The sequence below is a fragment of the Carya illinoinensis genome, chromosome 5 (genome assembly GCF_018687715.1).
Source record: "Carya illinoinensis cultivar Pawnee chromosome 5, C.illinoinensisPawnee_v1, whole genome shotgun sequence".
In the NCBI taxonomy this organism is placed as follows: domain Eukaryota; kingdom Viridiplantae; phylum Streptophyta; class Magnoliopsida; order Fagales; family Juglandaceae; genus Carya; species Carya illinoinensis.
Genome location: NC_056756.1, coordinates 38,787,692 through 38,804,055, shown reverse-complemented (window position 1 = coordinate 38,804,055; position 16,364 = coordinate 38,787,692).

Here is a 16,364-nt window from a genome sequence, read left to right as displayed (position 1 = left end):
AAAAATGAAACAGAAAAGACAACCAAACGAAAAAAAACAAGGAGAGCACTGCATCACCCGATTCAGGCCACCATCCCAAGGAGTGAATCTCCATGAGTTATATCCGAACTCCACCCCATAACCCTTTTGAAAACTCCATGCAGCTTGGCATACCACCCAAAAAAACCCTCTGTTTTCCATGGTTAAAACAGAGGTCCTTCACCCCACGGGAAATACCCAAAACCCAACATGCAAAAATCCTCTCCAGGAGCTAAATCCGATCAACTCACACCGTACCTCTGAGCAAACCCCACAGAAGACTATACCACACTAGTCAGGAGCATCACCCAGCACGGAACCGAGAACCTCCACCCCCAAAATAATCAATCTCCGCCCAGCTGGGTGTAAAAACAGAGAAGGGGCCTTGGGACAGAACACATCCTCTGGTGGAGGCCATAGGACACAGATTTTATTATTGAAGAAAAGAAAAGCGAAAAAGAAAGGAGAAGGGTTTAGAGGAGGAGGGAGGAGGAGCCGGAGCCGGAGCCGGAGCCCCTCCTCCCTCGGACGGTATTCAGATACTTTTACCTAGAGAGAAGTTGGAGGTTCTCTCACTAGAAAACCCTATTATTTTTTATTCTCAGAGAGATGCCCCTTCTTTTTGTTTGTTTGTTTGTTTTTTTTTTTTTTAAACTTAGTGATTAGGGAAATGTGTTTTAAGGATATTGTATTTTTTTTATTTTTTTTTAAATATTTATGATGATTAAAAAAATACATGAAAAAAAAAGAAATAAAGAAATTAAAAAAAAAAAAGAGAAATACATTTATGGTATAATGCCACTCAAGGTATAAACTTTGGTCATTGAAATATAAATCCAATCCATAATTCTTGAAAATAAAGGAAAATAAAAACAAGAATAAAAGAAAAGTAATGTTACTCATCATTCTCTTATTATTTCATAATGTAGTATTAGATAATAAAAGACTATTTATTATATTTCACTTGTAAACTTATTAACTAATATCACATAATGACATGATGAGAGGATGATAAGAAAATAGATGATGAATAGATTTTTTTTTTTTTAAACAAACCCACTCAAGTAGGTTATCAATAAAAAAAGAAAAAAGAAAAGGGATTTTCTTTTAAAATTTTTAATTAAATCATTCAGTAGTTATATTTTGAATGACGTGCATATTTTCTGGGTTTCCAAAATGTGTCACATGTCACTCAATTATAGTAGACATTTAGGCCTATTTAGTTTTCACAATATAGTTATAAATTTCTGAATGGTATTAAGATAGTTTATGAATAATAATAAAATAGTTGGGTTAAAATATTTTATGAAATTTTAGAAAAGTAGGGTGAGAAATTGAATAAAAATATTATAAAATTAAAAAATATTGTTATAATATAATTTTTTAATATTATTTTTATTTTAACATTTAAAAAAGTTGAATTATTTTTTATGATTTGTTTGGAGTTGAAGAAAGTTGTAATGATTATATAAAAAAAAGTTAAAAATTTACAATTGAAAAATGTTTGTATTTGAATGATATTTGAATTTTAAAATTAGATAACATAAGATGCGATGTGATCAAATGATTTGAGACCATCTGTAAAACCAAATAAGGTGATAGTACATAAGTGCCATGTTAACTATCTCATTAAAAAAAATAATCAATTTTAAAAACTCAAAACCTTTTTTAAAAAAGCACAAAAACATTATAAAAGAAAGAAATAATTATAAAAAGAACATAAAAATTAAAATTAAAAAACCACTTAAAATCGAGCCACCCATAAGTGGTGGCTGGGTGGTTTAGCTCTCTCTCTCTCTCTCTCTCTCTTTAAAGAGTAGTGTCATGCCGCATAATTTTGTGAGGTGATCTTATATGATCTGTGAATAATAGTAAAAAAGTAATTATAAAATATAAAATAGTAGTTAATAGTAATAAAAAATAAGTAAAAAGTATGTTTTTGACTTGACCTCAATGGCAAGTTGTTTTTGTTCATAGAGAGGCCAATAATGCTGCTCATCAGTTAGCAAAGTTAGCATTAGTTCATATAATATTAGTTCATCAGTTAGCAAAGTTAGCATTAAAAGCAAATATAAAAGAGACTTTAAAAAAGGAGTGCCACGTTACATGACTTTAAAAAAAGGAAAAAGCAAAATTATGATATCACCAATTCGTGTACTAGGAATATATATACCATTTTGGAAGTGATAATGTATATATTAATTAGTTTATTCTTTTTTAAAAGACCTAACACTTTTACTTTAATTATGTAAGATATATAAAACATATTTTTAATAATATTTTCAGGGATGGATGATTCAAATTACTGTGAAGAGGCATTTGAATTTTTTTTTAAAGCTCTTAATATTTTAGACTTGAATCTCTTAAAATTATTGTTCCAACTTCAAAATATGTGTAAAACTCGAAATACTATATCATTATTCTTGTGGGAAATATTTAGGATATATAATTATAGAAAATCTTAGTAATATCATTATACATTAATGAAAAATCAATATTATTTTGAGAAATTATTCGTCTATAAAAGAATTTTTTAAAAAAAAAATAAACTCACAAATTAATATGGTTTGATGTGATATATTAGATTAAAATGTTTTGCTATAAAATAGTTTTGATATATCATATTAAGTAAAGTCAGTTTGTGAGTTTACTTTTATCAAATCTCTTTATGGATCTAGACTTCGCACTTATTCTATTTATAGTGGCAGGATCAATTCTTTGAAGGATATTCTATTTATCATTTTTTTTTATTATCCTCTCAAACTCTTTTAATATAATAATGAATGATTAACTCAAAAATAAAATATAATAAATCATTTCTAATTATAAAAAATGATACGTTAGAAAATGATTGAAAAATAATAATAAAAGAGATTGTAGACAACATTAATTCCACAAAGCAAAGGTATAAGGAAAATGCTATATCTACCTAGAGTTGGGTCATGAAATGGGTTTTATAAAATAATATTATAAAACTATATTATAATAATATTTTAACTTTATAATATTTTGTATTCAACTTTTACTCTCTGCTTTTCCAAAATTCAAAAAAATACTCAACTCAAACTATTTCACTACTATTCATAAACAATCTTATTACTATTTACAAAATTTTCATCTCATTTCACTTCCCAAACCAAGCCTAAGTGGTGGTAGTGGTTTTGGTTTGGCTCATATATCATTGGATGTGGAGGAAAATACTAGTTCTTTAGTGCCTTCCTCCTTGAATACCAAAGACCTCACATCATCCATCCCTCCAAAGGCAAAAAGGGTAGCAATTAGTATATAGTATGAGATAATTATCATAATTTAACAAAGGTTGAGCCTATTGATCTCATTGATCCTAAAACCAGATGTAATTATTGATTGAGACTATTTGAGTGCCATTATAAAAATAACACTTCATCATTGACACACCACCTACGATTTTCTTGTCAAGCCTCTCCCATTAGAGAAAAGAACCCTAGAAATGATAAAACACTATCACAATTAAGAGTTAGGATGGATGGTAAAAGTTCTAGCCCTCAAGGGTTAGGAAAATATTAGAGAGAGAAAATAAGAGTGACGATTGCCAAGTATTTAATATGGTGTGAATTCTCATTTAGGATTGTGGAACATGAGGCATTTGCCAAACTTGTGCTTAATCTAGAACCTAGGTACACCTTGCCATCACATACATCTTAGGAAAAATATTGGATAAATTAATACAATGAAGATAAGAAAAATTTGAAGGCTTTATTGAGAGGTCAAAGATTTTCTTTTACCGCTAATATATGGATATTGGTGTAAAACATGAATTATATGTATGTTACATGTAACTTCTTTTGTTGAAATTGTTGAGCAAAAAAATCATTAGGTTTTGCCATACTCCTAATGACAATGGTGAGACGATTACTTAGATGTTAGATTCCAATATGATTAATTTGGAGATTGACCAACTTTTTACCTCACTTTAAATAATGCCTCCTATAATAATGTTGTTATTGATCATGCGAGAAGAGGCATAAAAGATAAGGAGTTCACCACTATAGGAGCGAGTTTATGCACATGTAGTGTGCTGCACATATTTTAAATCTCATTTGTGTGATGGTTTAGAAGATATATATATACATATATATGATGCAATAACCAATATTAGAAATGCAATAAGGTTTGTGAAATCTTCGCGAGACTTGCTATGTTTAAAATTGTGCAAAGAAGCTAATATTGAATGTTGAAAAATAGTGTGTCTAGATATTCCTACTAAATGAAACTCCACATACATAATGTTGGGTGTTGCTAAAAAGTATGAATAAGATTTTGTGCTTATTAATATGGAGGATTCATTGCTTTTGACACCTAAGTTTGAGGGTTGGCAAAGTGCTTGAGTATTTATCAAGTTTTTGAAAGTTTTTTTATGATGACATCTTAAAAATCTTTGGTTCATTGTATGTGGCCACAAATATACTATTTTATTTTGGCAACTTTGTACGAATGAGCAGACTCTGAACAAAATCTGGAAGAGTGATGATACCAAGTTGATGAGTATGAAATTTAATATGAATGTTAAGTTTGGGAAATATTGGTGAGCACTGATAGGATAAACATGATTATTTATGTAGATTTTATCCTTGAACCTAGAGACAAGATTAAGTCAATGGAATTTTAGTTGAAAATGTGCAAAGGGATTGAGTGTGGAGATAGAATTGAGACCAAAGTGAGGTTGCTATTAAATCATTTGATTAAGGAATACTACAAGTTTCATGGGTTAAGTAGTGGAACATTGTGGCCCAAACAAGTTTCAATGTGACTTCGTCAAATATTATTGGTGACAAACTAGACTTTGAAGAATTTGTCTTAGTTCTAGACCAATACTATAATGACCCAGTCAAATATTTTTAAGGTGAATATAAGGATAGTTTTATTGGACCTAAATTATATTTGGTGGGTCATATTGGAAAGCTCAATTTCAACTTTTAGATAATTTTGAACAGGACATGGACCCAAAAATTATTATGGTAGATTATAGAATTTTATTGGATCTAATAATTAGGTTAAAGCTCAGTTAATAATTATGTAAATAGACCCAAACCCCTGAGAACTAAGGCTTGATTTATTTATAAACTCCAAGCCCATGAACCTGTTCAATTTCAAACACGCTCGGGTTACAATCCTTTTCAAATTAAAATTCTTAAATGCGATTGCCTTATATATATATATATATATATAGCCCCATGCACTGCACTTGTATCTTCTTCTTCAAGTCCTAGTTTTAGTCCTTTGTTTACTTTTAGCATGCCGCAACCCCCATGGGACCTCACCCAAAGCATACACAATCATTCACAATCCCCTCTTGTGCATGTAGAAAATTTCAGTCCCTAGGGTTTTCGTCGACCTACCTCTTGTCAAGCCCAACATTGCTACCTTCTCCATCAAAGCCCACACCTAGCTTATAGCACTCCTTATAGCAACAAACTATTAGACTTTGTTGTCCAAGCTGCAACACCTCGCCTAGTTCACCACATGATAGTCTCGGTTGGAGGAGAACTAGTAGACCCACTACTACAGAAACTGCAAGCCCCTCCACACCTCTGCCACCTGTACCAAGCATCGAAGCAGTGGTGCCCAACCACCTTCACCCAATGCCAAACGAAAACCATAAGCTCCCACAACCCTTGCACCACTGCAAATAGTTTGGAAGCACCTCCCATATTCATTCATGTTGTATTGTCGACCACCCTCAATCCAAACAAAGTCAGTATATTAACGCGAACCACCAAAACCAGCAACTCGGGATACCAATGAAACCTCTATTATTGCCCCACAAAAACAAAGCACGACTATTCAGTAGCTCACCTCAGTTGCTACCTCACGTCGAAACCACCCTGGTGAGCCTCATTGCCCTCCTTAGTTTCAGCCACCAATTTCATTGCTCAATTTCTTCCCCCACTAGCCATAAATTCTCTCTTTACGTAATTCCCTCTCTTCTTCTCCCGACAGCAAGCCTTCTCTCTATCTCTTGATTTCTCTCTCTCCTGCCTCTCTCCCTCTCATAACACCTCTCACATTTTCTCTCCCTCTCTCTCTCTCTCTCTCTCTCACACACACACACATACACTCAGTTACGGGCTGGTATGTTATATTGTATCACGGGCTATGCAGTTTTACATGGGCCATGGGTTTGCATTGATGTAGTATGGGTTTAATGGAAAACATCGATTTGTGAGAATTCGGGTCTATGAAAGGTTAGATTATTATAGGGTTATAAGAATTTTAGAGTTTTAGTAAATATTAGTTAATTTAGTATTTTAGGTTTTAATTACAAAGTATGTACTTAATTAGAAATTGATGTGAGTTACAAGTCTTTTGTAGGTGAACATTTATGTCTTGGAAATATTAGATTAGCACTACGAGGTAAATAACTTGATCATAAAATTAGGATTAGCACATGTTATCTAGTTAGATATATTATTATTAAAGCCAATTCTTTTGAAAGCCAATGCTTATGTACCACACATATCATGATATTTGCAAGCAAGTCATACATCATAATTAATGATCATGTTTAATTCCACATTTTATATTTATTTATGTATTATGTATATCATGCATCTCACGTTACATAAGACAAGTAAGCTGTCACAAGACAAATATAAGATACAAATTAAGATTAATCAGATGATCATTTAGGTGCATGGTACCAATGCAATTAGGGTAGATGTGCAAGCAACAGACGCGTGCTCCATAACAATATATTACTATCAGTGGTTCCCCTTATAGTCACAAGATGTGGGACTGGTGTACAACCTCACACACAGGGTTAATTGTGTTGGTCCATCACGTCATAAGCATATATATAAATAGTCAGGATTTAAAATTCTCAACTTAAAATATTTTATGAAAAACTTGACGTTTATTATGTTTACGTTATGATGAGTTTCTTATTAAGTTTTCAACTACTTTTTAGTTTGTTTTATTTTTTTAGAACCACCTAAGGTAAGAATATTTATGAAGGTGGAGTTACATGATGGGACTTGGCCCAGAGAGATGTGACAGAGGCTTAGATCATATATACTATTTTGATTTATGATTTTTATGGTACAAGTTTGAGAAATTTTAATGAATGATTCCTTGTAGTCTATTTTATATTTTCAGTATTTTTAATAAAAGAATGATTTTATTTATTATATTTTGTATTTAGCGCTTCGTGAGAAAGAAAATTTTAAAGTCAAGCTCAGTAGTAGCACTCTAGCTCTCTTTGATTTTCTAGAAATGACCTTGTTAACTCTAGGGAAGCGGGGTGTTACAAATACTTTGAGGAGGAAAATAGTACAGCGTTTGGTTCAAAACTCGATAGGTATTTGTCAAATGGGATTGAACAAAAGACATACAAGTTCGAGATTTTGCCTTGATGTAAGAAGAGTCCTATCATTGCAAAGATTGCACGTGATGTGTTGGTCATCCCTATTTCTACTCTTATATCCAAGTTCACATTTAGCACTGATGGACATATATTGGACCCATATAGAAGCACATTGGTGCAAGACAATGAGCAAACCTTGATATTTACTCAAAATTGGTTAGGAAACAAACCAATTAATAATCGGGATCTTGAGGAGTATGTAGAAGGCATTGATATCAAAGATAAATGTTTTTATATGTTAATCAAGTATCTTGATTTAATAATTATGAAAATCAAGTCGGTAAATTTGATAATTATGAAATCAAATCAAATTCTTAATTTGATATTATCTTCAACATTTCCCTCAAACTCAAGGTGAAAAACTTTGAAATCTTAAAATTGAAATTTGAGTTTAACATTCATATTTGTTGATTAATTACCAATGAAATTATGAAAGTGGCGTTGATGATTAAGTGACTGGCAACTGGAACATTAAATCTCAAGCTTTGGCCAACAATGGGTTGATAATGGGCCAAATTCAACAAAGGGTAAGCAATAGGGGAAAACATGAGTCAACAATAGGCTACATATGGTTTTGGTCAACTATAGGATGAAAATCAAAGGCTAAAAATAGGTTTAGAGTTTCAAAATATCCTACTATAAAAGGCTCACAGCTAATAAAGATACTCCAAATGCATGGATTTGAGATGGACACATGGTTGACTGGTAATGAAAATTTATTGGGACGCAAAGCTAGCTGAAAGGTTTTAAAAGAATAAGTCCATATGGTCGAGCCTAGCGTTAACCAAAAGCTCTAATGCTAAGATAGAAAATTTAATATAATAGAAAAAAATATGGAGAAGAGAGAATTTGAGGGCTGCAACTTTGCTATTTTTAATTGTGATTGAATACAAAACATTGGTTTCTATTTATAGGAAAATTATATCAAGATCAAATCAATTAAATATCTTCATCGTAATAATCAAATCTCTTGATTTATCATAATTGCGAAATCAAATTAGGATAATAATTTGATCAAATTCTTGATTTGATATTATTTTCAACATTCAAATTCTCTCCCATTCCTTTCTCTCTTCTTGGTATTATTTTATAATATATTGTATTTTCTATCACTTCATATCCCACCATAAGAGAAGAATCCCAACTCGTCCATGATACATTCTCATAGCCTTACCAACATTATATTATCATTGGTTGAACAGATTCTAAGGATCCTTTGTAGGGGTATAAACAGGTCGAGCTTGAGCGAATCGTAGGTGGTTAAGCCTTGTTTATTTAATTTTCATTTGAATGAATTGAGTTGGAACTTTTCATCGAGTTAGATTTTATGTGCACGAACAACTTATTTAATATTCAAGCGAGTTTGACCATATTCGCAAGGTGCTTCATTTAAATATAATAGATAGTTTATATTTTATTTTATAACTTTGTACACAAATTTTGACAAACAGACTGAGGTTTTGCTAATATCATTATAAAGTGTACATGTATCAACTTATAAAAAAACGTATATATGTATCAATGATTATATCCATAAGGATTCAAGTAACATATTTAATATTTTGAACACGATTCCTTTTAATCTCTTTAAATATCTTAAATATTCTGATTATAAATATAAAAATAATATTACAAAGATAATAAAATACAAAGTTATTTGAAATTATATGAATTTTTACAAGTCATATTTTTTAATGATCGATTATAATTTAATGTTCACAAACAACTAATTAATAAACAAATTGAACCAAACTTAAATTTAACGGAACTGATCTCAAGCAACTTGTTGAGTAATAGTATTTATTTACCATCTTAATTGTCTAAGTAAATTACTATTGAATAAGGCCAATTTTAATACGCACGGTTTGCCACGGTTTGCCAGTAACTTTGAGATGTGATGTCTCTATTGATTTGTTGAAATCTTTGCTCTTCTGATTATGAAGTAGAGTTTTTCTACTCAGCAACCCTACAACATACACCTACTTTTATGTTTTATTTTTTATTTATTTCTTTTCCTCAGCAAATATGTGGTATATGGCTGCTAAGTAGAATTTTTATACTAGGTAATTAGGCTTAAGGCCCCCGAAACAACGTGAGAACCCCTACCCTAGAAACATGAAACTTTAGCTTGAAGCCTCAATTGGATACTTAGAATATCTCAATATATTTGTAAATGGTAATAAAAATATTTGAATCAAGATGATTTATTGAGTTTTAGAAAATGAGAGAAAAAAATTGAATAAAAATATTATAAAATAAAAAAATTATTGAAATATAAATTTTTTTAATATAATTTTTCTTTTAAAATTTGAAAAAGTTGTATGTTTTTTTTAGTTTTGTTTAAGAGTTTGGAAAGTTATAAAAATTGGATGGAAATGTTGAAGATTTTAAATTAAAGAGTGTTTTATATTTGAGTGATATTTGAAAAGAAAATATACAAGAATACTTTAAAATTAGTTATGGAGCCAAATGAAACTTAACTAATTTGTTGCCAAAAAAAGCAAACAATAATGCTAAAGCCACCGATAAAATATCTCGAGGATGGTCATTGATTTCTTTTAATTAATGATTAAAGAAGCGTTTTTTTAATAATGTTGTAATTTTTTTTTTAAAAAAAATGTTTAAGAGTATAATAAAAAATGTATAAAAAAATGATGAAGAAAAGGCCATTTATCCTGTGAGATCCCAGCTCGTGCTAGCACGACTAAAAAGCAAATATAAAAGAGACTTTAAAAAAGGAGTGCCACGTTACATGACTTCTCATTTATCCCGTGAGATCCCAGCTCGTGCTAGATCAAAACATTTTCACTATAAAATAGTTTTGATGTATCATATTAAGTTACGTTAGTTTATATGTTTACTTTTATCAAATCTCCTTATGGAACCAATACTTCTCATTTATTTTTTATTCAAGATTTTGCTATCACTATTTATATTTACACATGATTTTAAATTATACCAATATACATAAATAGAATGATCAAATTTAAAATAAAAAATAATATTTTAGCAGGTTCCACAATATTACAATGGCAGAATCAATTCTTTAAAAGAAATTTTATTTATCATTTTTTTTTCTATTATATTTTCAAACTCTTTTAATATAATAATAAATGATTAACTCACAAATAAAATATAATAAATAATTTCTAATAATTAAAAACGCTACGTTTGAAAATGATTGAAGAGTAATAATAAAAGAGATTGTAACAACATTAATTTTGCAAAGCAAATGTATAAGAAAAATGATATATTCTACTGAGAGTTGGGTGGTGACATGGGTATTGATGCCACTTCTTTTTGTTTGTTTGTTTGTTTTTTTTTTTTTTTTAACTTAGTGATTAGGGAAATGTGTTTTAATGATATTGTATTTTTTTTAATTTTTTTTAAATATTTATGATGACTAAAAAAATACATGAAAAAAATAGAAATAAAGAAATTAAAAATAAAAGAGAAATACATTTATGGTATAATGCCACTCGAGGTATAAACTTTGGTCATTGAAATATAAATCCAATCCATAATTCTTGAAAATAAAGGAAAATAAAAACAAGAATAAAAGAAAAGTAATGTTACTCATCATTCTCTTATTATTTCATAATGTAGTATTAGATAATAAAAGACTATTTATTATATTTCACTTATGAACTTATTAACTAATATCACATAATGACATGATGAGAGGATGATAAGAAAATAGATGATGAATATATATATATATATATTGTAAACAAACCCACTCAAGTAGGTTACCAATAAAAAAAGAAAAAAGAAAAGGGATTTCTTTTAAAATTTTTAATTAAATCATTCAGTAGTTATATTTTGAATGACGTGCATATTTTCTGGGTTTCCAAAATGTGTCACATGTCACTCAATTATAGTAGACATTTAGGCCTATTTAGTTTTCACAATATAGTTATAAATTTCTGAATGGTATTAAGATAGTTTATGAATAATAATAAAATAATTTGAGTTAAAATATTTTATGAAATTTTAGAAAAGTAGGGTGAGAAATTGAATAAAAATATTATAAAATTAAAAAATATTGTTATAATATAATTTTTTAATATTATTTTTATTTTAACATTTAAAAAAGTTGAATTATTTTTTATGATTTGTTTGGAGTTGAAGAAAGTTGTAATGATTATATAAAAAAAAGTTAAAAATTTACAATTGAAAAATGTTTGTATTTGAATGATATTTGAATTTTAAAATTAGATAACATAAGATGCGATGTGATCAAATGATTTGAGACCATCTGTAAAACCAAATAAGGTGATAGTACATAAGTGCCATGTTAACTATCTCATTAAAAAAAATAATCAATTTTAAAAACTCAAAACCTTTTTTAAAAAAGCACAAAAACATTATAAAAGAAAGAAATAATTATAAAAAGAACATAAAAATTAAAATTAAAAAACCACTTAAAATCGAGCCACCCATAAGTGGTGGCTGGGTGGTTTAGCTCTCTCTCTCTCTCTCTCTTTAAAGAGTAGTGCCATGCCGCATAATTTTGTGAGGTGATCTTATATGATCCGTGAATAATAGTAAAAAAGTAATTATAAAATATAAAATAGTAGTTAATAGTAATAAAAAATAAGTAAAAAGTATGTTTTTGACTTGACCTCAATGGCAAGTTGTTTTTGTTCATAGAGAGGCCAATAATGCTGCTCATCAGTTAGCAAAGTTAGCATTAGTTCATATAATATTAGTTCATCAGTTAGCAAAGTTAGCATTAAAAGCAAATATAAAAAAGACTTTGAAAAAGGAGTGCCACGTTACATGACTTTAAAAAAAGGAAAAAGCAAAATTATGATATCACCAATTCGTGTACTAGGAATATATATACCATTTTGGAAGTGATAATGTATATATTAATTAGTTTATTCTTTTTTAAAAGACCTAACACTTTTACTTTAATTATGTAAGATATATAAAACATATTTTTAATAATATTTTCAGGGATGGATGGTTCAAATTACTGTGAAGAGGCATTTGAATTTTTTTTTAAAGCTCTTAATATTTTAGACTTGAATCTCTTAAAATTATTGTTCCAACTTCAAAATATGTGTAAAACTCGAAATACTATATCATTATTCTTGTGGGAAATATTTAGGATATATAATTATAGAAAATCTTAGTAATATCATTATACATTAATGAAAAATCAATATTATTTTGAGAAATTATTCGTCTATAAAAGAATTTTTTTAAAAAAAATAAACTCACAAATTAATATGGTTTGATGTGATATATTAGATTAAAATGTTTCGCTATAAAATAGTTTTGATATATCATATTAAGTAAAGTCAATTTGTGAGTTTACTTTTATCAAATCTCTTTATGGATCTAGACTTCGCACTTATTCTATTTATAGTGGCAGGATCAATTCTTTGAAGGATATTCTATTTATCATTTTTTTTATTATCCTCTCAAACTCTTTTAATATAATAATGAATGATTAACTCAAAAATAAAATATAATAAATCATTTCTAATTATAAAAAATGATACGTTAGAAAATGATTAAAAAATAATAATAAAAGAGATTGTAGACAACATTAATTCCACAAAGCAAAGGTATAAGGAAAATGCTATATCTACCTAGAGTTGGGTCATGAAATGGGTTTCAACATTTTGTTTTTACTTAATGATTAAGAAAATATTTTTTTAATTATTTTTTTATTTTTTATTTTAAAATATTTATGATGATTAAAAAATACATAAAATAAAATAAAAAATACTCTTATGGTACAGTGTCACTCAAGGTATAAACTTTTATCTTTTTGAGGTATGACATTTCATCGGTGGCTGTAGTGCCCCTCAAGGAGTAAACTTTTATCTGTCAGAGGTAGTACAACAACAGGCACAATAGCTAAAGAGCATAACGCGTTGAGACAAAGATTGGTCAAAATATTCGTTACTTTACTAGTTGATATCTCGAAACTTAATGCTGGGTCATTGAAATATAAATCCAATTCATAATTCTTGAATATAAAGGAAAATAAAAATAAGAATAACGGCTTGTTTAGAAAAAATTTTCATTCCAAAATTTTCATCTTATTTTATTTAATTTTATTCTCAAATATCATTCAAATATAACTACTTTTAAACTAATCATTACCAATTTTTCAAAATTTCAAACAAAAAATAAAAAATAAAAAATAATTCAACTTTATCATATCTCCAAACATAAATAATATTAAAAAAATTATATTATAATAATATTTTAATTTTATAATATTTTTTATTCAAATTTTTCTCTATCTTTTTTCAAAATTTCATAAAATATTAATTCAACTATTTTACAACTATTCACAAACTATTTTATTACTATTCAAAAAATTTTATTTTCATCTTACTCTCCAAACTTGTTCTTGAAAGAAATCTACTCGAGTTGGTTACAAAAAATAAAAAAGAAAAAAAATAAGAAAAGGGATTTCATTTTTTAGCTTTTAAATTTTTTTAATTAAATCATTTAGTATTTATATTTTAAATGACGTCCATATTTTTTGGGTTTCCAAAATGTGTCACATGTCAAATATTGTCAATCAAATATAATAGACATTTTGGCTAATTTGGTTGTAAAGATGTGGTTAAAAATTTGAGAATAGGAATAAGATAGTTTATGAATAATAGTAAAATAATTTAAATTAAGATATTTTATAAAATTTTGAAAAAGTAGAGTAAAAAATTGAATAAAAATATTATAAAACTAAAATATTGTTAGAATATAATTTTTTAATATAATTTTTATTTGAGGATTTGAAAAATTTGAATTATTTTTTATATTTTGTTTGGAAATTTAGGAAAGTTATAATGATTAAGTAATTATTAGATAAAAAATTTAAAAATTTGAAATTAAAAAATATTTGTATTTAAATGATATTTAGATTTTGAGGTGAGATAATATGAGATAAAATGAAATGAGACCATATATGATACCAAACATAGCCTTCATACATAAGTGCCACATTAACCATCTCATTAAAAAAGTAATCAATTTTAAAAATTCAAAACCTATTTTAAAAAAGCACAAAAATATTATAAAACATTGAAATAATTATAAAAAGAACATAAAAATTAAAATTAAAAAACCACTTAAAAACGAGCCACCCATAAGTGGTGGCCGGGTGGTTTAGGTACTCTATTTTTTTTAATGTTCTCTTATTTTAGTTTTGAAGTGACTTAGGTTACGTTTGTGTAGTAAAGTGATTTTAGATATCTGTGAATAGTAGTCAAAAAATAATGATAAAATATTAAATAGTTGTAAATCATAGTAAAAAATATTAGTGAAAAGTAATGATAAAATATTGAATAGATCATTATACTACCCAAATACAGTCTTATTCTTTATAGATTCTTTTATATTATTTGCTAGTTTTCATTCATCTTTTATATTATTTGGGACTTCTTAAAATAAGTTTTAGAAGTATTTTTTATACTTTTTATATTTTCTTAAAATCAATTACTTCTCAAGTGAAGTACTTGATCGTTACTTCTCATGCAGCCAATTTCTTTTAGAAAAATGATAGACACACCATATGTTTTAAGGAAAAATTTAGTTGCAAGCATAATTGTGTACTAATATGTGCATCAATATAATGTAATTGGTCAAAAAATAAATTTTATTGAAAACAGTGATAATTTAAATTTTGAATATAAAGAAATTAGTATTGGTACGCAGATTAATACGCGACTATACTTGTATATAGCAAAACTCATGTTTTAAACATATCTCAAATTAAAATTTCAAATAAATTTTTCGGCAAGTAAATTATTATTTTTTAAATAAAGTAAAATAGACTGTTAGTATGATCCATCTTTCTCCACAATCACAGTCTTGCTAAAGGAAAATATGACTATCAAATATGTTCATCAAATATGTCCACTCATATATATTTTTTAATTTTTTCATAATAGTTAAGGAAGTGACTATTAGTAAATTTATATATATATTTTTTATTTTTTTCTTAATAGTTAAGGATGTTTACAAAATTATCAAAAAAATAAAAAAAAAATTCATTTATATTAATAAACACATTTGATATATACATTTAATAATCACCGTAGTGTTATTGCAATAATGGCAATGTGGACATTCGTAACTAATGGGGAGCTCAGAATCCGAAGCATTTTCCCTTTTTTTTTTTTTTTAGATTTTATATGTATATTTTTTAATTTGATTTATTTTATTTTCCATTACTTAATTTCACGTTTTTTTAATAGTAAACATAAAAAAAAATAAAAATAAAAAGGTGTACATTTTTTATAGTGAATAAACATTTTTTCATGTTTATTATAAAACGTGTGCAGCTATTTTTTTTTTATTTTTTTATTTTTTAGAATAGACTTTAATTTCATTCACTGAAACCGAAGTTACATCTGTGCAATACAGGACAATCCATATTATCAGCCAAAGCTACTCAACTGTTAGGGGCTCCCCCGCCAACAAATTTCTTTGTGATGGACATTGTCTAAACTTCTACACCTTCTCTCCTGACAGCAGTCAAAAGAGAAAGCACTCTGTCTAAGCAGAGATAACACGACCTTTCTTCCAAAGAAAAAAGGTACACCCAAGCTCTATCCTCCCAAAGAGGAGGAGTACAACCACACTCTCTCCTCCTAAGAAGGAAGAGTACTACCACCTACCTTCCTCCAAAAGAGCAGTAGGACAAACACCCATATTCCTCCAAAAGAGAAAATGGGACACTAGTCTATTTTTTATTTTTTATAAAACTAAAAAAAAAAAAAAACTGGACTGGTCTATAAACTAAAGGCCCAGCCTAAGCCAAAGGCCCAGCTTGCACGTGGGGGCCCAACCCGTTAGGGTTCATCTCTTCCATCTACTGCCGCCGCCCGTCTTCATCACTGAAGATTCATCATCCGCGCATGAAACCATCCAAAAGCACCGAACAAACCACAGCTCTCATGATAGTAGTTTT